The 9,541-nt window shown below is 40.8% G+C and overlaps 1 long non-coding RNA gene across 1 annotated transcript; it reads left to right on the top strand.

The window, feature by feature from the left end:
• Positions 1 to 506: 506 nt before the first annotated feature.
• On the top strand, positions 507 to 1,227 carry LOC110897179. The gene is made up of 2 exons (XR_002568512.2): positions 507 to 793; positions 894 to 1,227. It is a non-coding gene; the product is annotated as an uncharacterized LOC110897179 (long non-coding RNA).
• Positions 1,228 to 9,541: the final 8,314 nt, after the last annotated feature.

The following is a 9,541-nucleotide window of genomic DNA, read 5'->3' as shown; positions in this document are numbered from 1 at the left end:
TCAACCTTAACAAACCAACAACAAAGCCCACCACCCACAAACACCACAGCCTACCACCCACAACACCATAACAGCCACCACTGACTACACAACACCACCACCACCACTGTCAACCACCACCTAACCACCCAAAACCACCACAGCCCACCACCCACAAAACAACACAACCGTCAACCACAAAAACCCACCAAAATCAGAGAAAAAATGAAAATTAAACATAAAAATACAGAATACGAACAAACCTTAAATACTCCAAGCGTATGAAGCGATACGAGAGCGATAACAATACGAGAGACAAAGAATCTGTGCGTGTGTATGTACTTCCGGATCTTCATCGTGTGGTCCAACGTTGGTCTCGTGTGGTCCAAGACCTTTTTGGGGATCTAGTTGGGTGAATATCTGTCAAAGCATGAGCCTTAACCTCCGTAAACAAGTTAAAGAAAGGGTAACCGGTTACTTTTTCTGAAAAGGTGTCAGTGTATACGACCGTATAGGTCAATGTGAGGCATATACACCACCTAACTTTTTTTATACGGACCTCATAGCACTATGTGAGGCATATGTATTTACTTTTTCTGAAAAAGTGGTTGGATTTTGTACTTTATACGCATCTCATTGTGCTATGAGTGGCGTATTGATTCTTTTTTTTTCTAATATTACGTACGAGAAAGTGTAATCCATATCCATTTTTACATTCACAATGGTTATGTGTAGATGTGGAAGGCAAGCTGGGATAAAAACATCTTGGACGGATATTAATCCTGGGCGTCAATTTTACACCTGCGTGCAATTGGTATGTACTTTAAAAACATCTTGATGCAATGGTTGTTGTAACTTATGCATTATGGTTTGTATAGTGGTAATGATATATATTAATTCGCCTTCGGTTTCAGCGTTCTCGGTGCAAATTCTTTGCGTGGATCGACCCTCCCATGTGTCCTCGGTCAGTTCAAGTCATCCGAGGTTTGATGGATACGAAATCACTACTTGAAAACGAAGTCAAGTTTTTGAGAGAGGAGGTTCGAATGTATAAAGAGCAAGTAGCAGAAATGGAAAATAAAAATCCAAGGGTCGTTCTTAATAGGGACACCTGTTTGATAATCTGTTGGATTTTGTTTTTTTTTGTCCGTATTTGTATTTGTCGTTAGCCGTATTTAAGTTTATGCAACTTATGTAAACGAATGTAATGACTCTCGTATTTTGGTTATTTAGCGGAATGTTATGTCTTGAGAGTTTATGCAACTTATAATAATAAAACATATGCACATTTAAAAAAACGATGTTATATCTTATGAAATGAATTTTGTGTATTATAAAATGTCAAATTTTTTATTTACCAATTATTATAATGTCTTTAATTATTGGGTACCCTAATTATTTTTCACTTGTCATTTATTAACCATAACGCAATAAATACACGAAACACCGTTTTATATTAATACACAAAACATGTCATTTAATACAAAATGTAACGACTAAACCATGAACCCTAAACCCTAAATCGCTAACTGTTACATATTATTAAATTCTTGCAAACTGTATCGGTTATTCAGATCTCTATTCGATCACCATATTGCTGCTATCAAGTTTAAGGACGCGTTCCATGGTAAACCTTCGACCTGATCTGGCACTCCCTCGTTGTTGCTGAAGAATTCTCAGTAACCGGTTCCACAACATGAAGAACCAATCCATACAGAAAGAGTTCTCCCTCGAGGTTGCTGACGCAGAAGCTTTGTCATTGGTGGAGGTGGAAGAACATTCCAGTTCACCCTCACAGTCACCGGTAAATATCTACTTCCACCGTCACAGACTGTGGGTGCAGAAGCATTGTCGTTGGTGGACGTTCCGGTGCATGAATCTGGAATACGAACGCAGTTGAGCGTTTGAATCTGAAATATGAACGCAGTGTACTTCTTCATAAGAATTACGTTACCACCACCGTCAAAACACCGACTTTCGATATCCTGTTAATAAAACATACAATTATAGCATTAGACCCGACATCCGAAAATATATTGTTAAAAATAATAAATATAATAATAAAAATAACATATGCACATTTAAAAAAACGATGATATAAGTCTAGACCCGACAAACGTGTCGGGCCGGGAGTCGGGTAGGGTTACGCTACCACCACAACCACCACCACCACAGCCGTCAATCACCACCACCACCACCACCACAGCCGTCAATCACCACAACCACCACAACCACCACCACCACCACCACCACAACCACCACCCCCACCACAACCACCACCACCACAACCATAAGCACTACCACTACCACCACCACCACAACCATAACCACTACCACCACCACCACAACTACCACCACCACCACAACTACCACCACCACAACCATAACCACTACCACCACCACCACCACAACCATCACCACCACCACAGCTGTCAATCACCACCACCACCACCACAGTCGTCAATCACCATAACCACCACCAGCACCACCACAACCACCACCACCACAACCATAACCACTACCACTACCACTACCACCACAACCACCACCACCACAACCATAACCACTACCACCACCACCACCACAACCATCACCACCACCACAACCGTCAACCACCACCACCACCACAACCACGACCATTCCCCACCACAGTCAATCCCCCACCTTCGTCAATCCCCACCGCCACCAATCACCCACCACCGTGAATCCCAACACCACCACAAACGGCGGAAATAAAACCAAAAGATAAAAAAAAGTTTGAAGATTAAGCAATAAAATTTGAAATACAAACTAACCTTCATCGTGTGGTCCAGAGTTTGTCTTGTGAAAATCGTGTGGTCCAGAGCGTTTGTGTGTGTGTGCGTTCTTGGTGTTTTAGTGTAAGTTTTCAAATTTTAGATCTAGTTTACCCCTTTATTGAAGTTGGGAAAGTGTTTGTGTTCAATGAGAGCCGTATGGTTCAATGAGCACCTTAAAGTGTATGAAGTGTATAAATGAAATACTATAACCAATTTATCAGCTCCTTACAGGAGGATAAACTGGTTAAGGCTTGTGTGTTCTATGCGAGGTGTGCGAGTTCGAAACCCATGGGAGGCCGGCCTGATACAGAAGGACCCCTCCCTTTTTTTTTATGTAATTCTAATTTTTCAAATCCAAGTGTATAAAGGATATACTATAACCAGGTTATCAACTCCTGTACAGGAGGATAAACTGGTTAAGGCTTGTGTGTTCTATGCGAGGTGTACGAGTTCGAATCCCATGGGAGGCCGGTCCGATACAGAAGGACCCCTCCCTTTTTTATTTGTGTAATTCTAATTTTTCAAATCCAGTCCCTGAGGTTTGTTTTGCACAAGAACAGTCCCTGCACAGTTATTAAAAACTAACTGTAATTCTAATTTTTCAAATCCAGTCCCTGAAATTCTTATAGCCGTTTATACCCCTTCTGCACATGCTTAGCATTTTTAAAAAAGACCAATATACCCCTTCGTTATAAGAATCCCAATACCTTTTAAAAAGACCAATATACCCCTTCGTTATAAGAATCCCAATACCTATTTGTTCGTACAACAACATTAAACCCTTTTTTATTTGTGTAATTCTAATTTTTCAAATCCAGTCCCTGAAATTCTTATAACCGTTTATACCCCTTATGCACATCCCAATACCTTTAAAAAAGACCAATATACCCCTTCGTTATAAGAATCCCAATACCTATTTGTTCGTACAACCACATTAAACCCAAAATACAACATAGATGCTGATAAAATATTAAACATGTTACCATCCATACATGCTAATAAAAGATTAAACGTTTATACAAAAACAACCGGGCATACAACTAAACATAAATAACAAAAGACGAATAAATATTTGTTCGTACAACCACATTAAACCCAAAATACAACCAAACGAAACAGATAAATACTACTCCTAAGCCATTTCCTCGTCACCGTCATCAGAACCACCATCATCAAAACATGTCAACTGCATCTGCGTGCCGGACGGGCTTGCCTGCGTGCCGGAAGGGCCTGCCTGCGTGCCGGACGGGCCGGCTTCCGTGCCGGACGGGCCGGCTTCCGAGCCGGACCCCGGATACACTCGTGGTTGTGGCGGGTCTCGAACCGGCAACCCCACCTCGCTACGCCTATCAGCCTCGCTAGCCATCATCCACTCCATCATATCCTCCATCCGGTCCATCCGCCGATCCTGCAGCGCCAACCTCCCCATCACAGCCGTCTGACCCGCCACAAGCCTCTCGAGGAGACGCTGAGTGGACTGAGGCAACCTCACCGCATGATAGACGCGCCGAGGATGCTGTGGCGGCTCCTGCGGATGCCCCTGCTCAACCTCAGGCTCGACGTCACCCTCTCCAATAGGCTCATCAACAACATGAGGCATATCCACCTCCGCAGCGTCCAGCAGATGTTGATGTACTAACGGCTGGGCTACGAAAATCTGATCGTTCTCACCGACAAGCCGATAACCAATGCCCGGAAAGTTCACCGCCAAGTTCATCCCTCTCATCGTCCTAATACCCAAATACTCGAAAGGGGCAGGCGGTGGCAACTCACCAATGAATGGAAAATACCGACCGCAATGCTGGGCAATACGCGTGATGAACGCCCCTCCGTGCAATCCGCCACGCTTCTGACGTCGGGAAAATGAGGCGAAATACTCCGCCAGGCAGCGATGGAGGGCGCACGGCGTCCCCGTGAATAAACAGTAAAGATAGAAGAGGTCGTTTTTCGTGACCCACTCGTTGCTTTTGCCACGCCCAGATATCGACGTGGCAATGCAACGGTGTATGTAGCGAACGAGTGGGTCAGTAATCAACGAGACACGGGCCTTATGACCGAAGGGTACATCACAGAGGGTGGGCCACCAAGCAAGCAACTGATCATCAGGCATAGATGTGATCATGGTGGTATATATATCCTGAACCAACTCCTCATCAGTGTAGAATCCGGTGGCCAAAGCAAACTGACGCCGCGACATATTCTGTCGCTCCCCGAATAAACAGAAAGTTACCTCGGCAGGGGGTGGTTCCACCATCGGATCGTCCATATCTGAGTTAGGCTGCTCAGCAGGCCGTGGTCGATAGATAAACGTGGAGAGGAACTCCACCATCATAGGCCTATAAGAAGGCCCAGCCGCATAAAAAAACATACGATCCCACGGGTTATTTTCCCTGATTATACCTCGGGCCCTCTGCTCCTCGTCACACTCCCGTAACGCGTCCCAACACAACGCCCTCTGCTGCCTCACTCTCATACCCCGGAACTTGGCAAAACGTCTGTATTCCATACTGCCTTGGGGGAAGTCTAAAAAATCGTACTGCTCACAATTACCCCCGGCCATCGGATTGAATACCGGACCACCATTTGGTGCCTGTTGTTCCTCATCTGACGACATATCTGAAACAATTAAAAGTTAATATTTTGTCAGAATATTAATAAAATTACGACAACCCACAAACACCACAGCCAACCCACAACCACCACAGCCCACCCACAACCACCGTCAAACCCTAACCCATAGATACAACCACCACCGTCCTAACCTCAACCACTCTAACAACCACCACCGTCCTAACCTTAACCACTCTAACAACCACCACCGTCAAACACCTCTACCACCAAACACCACAACCAAAATATTTCAGAATAAACAAAAAAAAAACCGTAAAAAAACAATAACAAAAAGGAAAGATGAAGATGTTACTAACCTCTTGTGGAAATTCGCATCGTATGGTTCGATACGGGATAGAAATGGTATACGGGAGAGAGTTGTGTGTGTTTTTGGTGTGTGTGTGTGTTTGAATTGATTTTGATCTAGTTTTCCCTCTTTAGTGAGCTGAAATGTTGTTTGTGTTGGTATACACTCCTCATTGGCCAATACGTGGCTTATAGATTGCTTACCAGCAGCCGCTTATTGTGCTATGAGCGGCATATAAAGGCTGGTATACACCTCTCATTGCCCAATATGCTGCATATGATGCCTTTCTTTTAATAAAAATAGTGATGTAAATAAGTGTTTTTACATTATAAAACAATGTAATTAACATTTTTTTTATAAATAAATGTTGCTTAAACTATATTCAAAAGATAATAGAATGTAAAATAAAAAAATAAAACATAATAATACAATTAAACAGTTTTACGTGTTACAACGAGAACCTACAACAAGTTAATAAAGTCTCTTCGTACACTTCTATTACTACGAAGTAACTTCTTACCCTCTGAAAGACGAGACATGTACATTGTCTCCCACTCCATAGCTTCAGTACTTCGATACATATTCCATAGTCCATTCGGTGGACGCATCGGACCATCATCCGTTAACTTAACCATGATGAAATGGCCATCTTCCACATAGGCAATCGAAAGAACAGAATGGCCCTCCGCCGGACCATCAAACATGGGAAAGTATGTTTGACAAACACCATTGCTTAAATGTTGAACAACCACACCAAATTTTTGAGCCACCAACAATCTGGCGTATGGCAAGAACATCCAGCATGCCATTGGTGCAGGTTCCACGTGCAACCAGTTTATTGATCGATATACTGTAGTGTAAAATCCCGGATCAAAAGAGTCAAGAAGAGGCAACCACCGGGCTTTGTTAATGAACATCTCATCCAGTAGCTCTTGGCGGACCCACATCCAAGCATTCTGGTCCAACCCCAAACCCATAGCCACCGATCGAAACCCACAGTTACCGTCAGGCTGGGCATCTTCCATATGTGTTATGTATCTTCGAAACATAGATGGAAGCCAGTCCTTAAAACGATCGATCATGTTTTTGTACCTGTAATTGTAAAATATATTGTGGAAAATCTTTATCAGTGAAAATGTATGTATGGAAGTACGTAGGATATTATATAGGTCAATGATTGTTGACGTACCTATCCCCCACCAACAGTGGAAAATCTTCATCTATAATTTCAACTGTCTTTTTAGCCTTATTTTTCTTTGAACGACTGCGTTGCACTGCTGGCTTTTGAGCGTCCTCGTCCTTCTTTTGGCTTTTGCCTTTTGCTTCGGACCGGGTATCTTTACGTCTCGCAACCTCCTCCTTCTTTTTTTGTTGTGCTTTAGAGGTTGGGCGCCCCCGAGTATCTTGTTGTACCTCAGCGGTTGATGGCCAGTCATACTTGGATTCACCACCTCCTTTATCTTCGACAACATACTTTTTAACACTATCGGTGGTTGCGCCTTCAGTTGTTGCATGACTCTGTCCATTTCCTCCCGAAGATTATTATCGTCTTCCTTAAGTTCTTCAGCATTGAAATCTAGTTTTGTCCAGAATTTGTCTACGGCGGCAAGAGGAATTTTGCAATCTGTATTTTAAAAACAATAGTTAGAAATGAGGGCGGGGGGTGGGTATTCATATGAAGTAGAATAAGCGGTTGAAGCCTGTTTTTATTACTTGTATTTTCCCACCACTCCATCCGACAAGCACATGGCAACCCATAACTCGTAAAAAGCACATGACCACAAGTCCCCCCTGCTGCGAGCAACGTACGTATCTTTTTCTTCTCCACAAGCAACAAATCTAGTGCTTTCAGGGAAACATTACCACGTAGGTTATCAAAGAATGATATCATGTGGTCCCCCATTTTCAAGGACCGGCTATCCTGAAAAGTGAGGTTTATTTGTATGCGTTGTGACTCTACAACTTTGTCAACAAGCCACACAAGTCTATGGAGCAAGCTGTTTGGCCCCTTAAGGTATCTCTTAAACTTAGCATGTTGGCTTTCAACTCTGTTGGTTGTATGTTGACCAAAGTTAGGGCTTGTGTTAGTCCAGGCTGAAACAAACTTTTCTTTATAGGGTAGTAGCCAGACAGTATACAAATAGTCCAAAACTCCTGAAAAAAAAAAACAGAATATAACGATTTGTAATGTTTGTATTGTAACACCCCAACCAAAGGCTGAAACAAAATTTTTCTGATAAATTAACTATTTTTAAATAATTAATTAAACAAATACAACTATGTAATTATTGGATTAAATTGGTTAAAAATCGAATTTTGGGAAAAATATCAATTTTATATTTTCGAACATCATTCTGATGTTAAAATAATTATATAAAAATTTTCAGGTTTTATAAAATTAGTTTACTATTTTTATTGAATTTAATAAGATTAAAACTAACCTAATTCATAATAATTAGATAAAACCGGAAATAATTATAGTTTATATTTTTAGTAAAACAGGTTTGATGTATATGAGTTTATAAAAATGTTAGTTTTTATAAAAGTGATAAAAAACGTACAAAATAAAATGTGTGTGCCCGGTTGGATTTTAAAAAGTGTATAAAATAACTAATGTTAGGGTATATATCAGCTCCTGGACAGGAGGATAAACTGGTAAAGAATGGGTGCTTTTACACGAGTGGTCCGGGTTCGATCCTTGCTAAGGGGCGGGTTATACAAGAAACCCCCCCTTTTTTGTTATTCTAATTAACGTAGTTAACTAAGTTAACTTCTTTTTTAAAGTATAAAACAACTAATGTTAGGGTATATATCAGCTCCTGGACAGGAGGATAAACTGGTAAAGAAGGGGTGCTTTTACACGAGTGGTCCGGGTTCGATCCTTGCTAAGGGGCGGGTTATACAAGAAACCCCCCTTTTTTGTTATTCTAACTAACATAGTTAACTAAGTTAATTTTTTTTTAAAGGATTTCTTATTCAACATTTAACTTGGTTAATATTTTAGAGTTAAAATAAGTTTCAAACAAGGCAATTTCAACCCTTATACTATAGATTTCAATAATTACATTTTATGCCTAAATACTTTGTAGTTTTAAATAATGTCAAAATAACCCCTAGACTATAACTTTCAATAAATGACAGTTTAGTCCCTGGACTTGGTTTTAACCATTTTTGTTATTCTAATTAACATAGTTAACTAAGTTAATTTTTTTTAAGGATTTCTTATTCAACATTTAACTTGGTTAAGATTTTAGAGTTAAAATAAGTTTCAAACAAGGCTATTTCAACCCTTTTACTTTAGATTTCAATAATTACATTTTATGCCCAATACTTTGTACTTTTAAATAATGTCAAAATAACCCCTAGACTATAACTTTCAATAAATGACAGTTTAGTCCCTGGACTTGGTTTTAACCATTTTTTAAGCAAGTTTCAAACAATGACAAACAAGTCCCTCAACGTATAGTTTCATAAAATGTCAAAATAGGCCCCTATAGTTTGTAATATAATACGTACCTGATCTATGGTCGTCAGTCAGTCGCGTAAATAGCCGCTCAAAGTTATAATTGTATAGCGTCTCAGTGGGAGAATTACACAATCGAGACCAAGAAAGCTTGAATATTTTCCATTCTTCAGCCGTTGCAAATTTTGCCTTGGTGTGTTTTAGAATATTTTGTGAGATGTGCCACCGACATAGCAATTTGGATGCTTTTGGGAATAGTTTATCGCAAGCATTCATCAAAGCTTTATCGCAATCTGTTACTATCACGCGCGGTTCCATACCCTCTTCCAACAATCCTTTGAGGTTCTGTAGGACCCACAAGAAGTTATCCTGTTTTTCTTTAGA

Source organism: Helianthus annuus, chromosome 12 (genome assembly GCF_002127325.2).
Source record: "Helianthus annuus cultivar XRQ/B chromosome 12, HanXRQr2.0-SUNRISE, whole genome shotgun sequence".
Lineage (NCBI taxonomy): Eukaryota > Viridiplantae > Streptophyta > Magnoliopsida > Asterales > Asteraceae > Helianthus > Helianthus annuus.
Note: the sequence above shows the minus strand (reverse complement) of the source record. Positions and strands in the feature narration are given on the sequence as shown.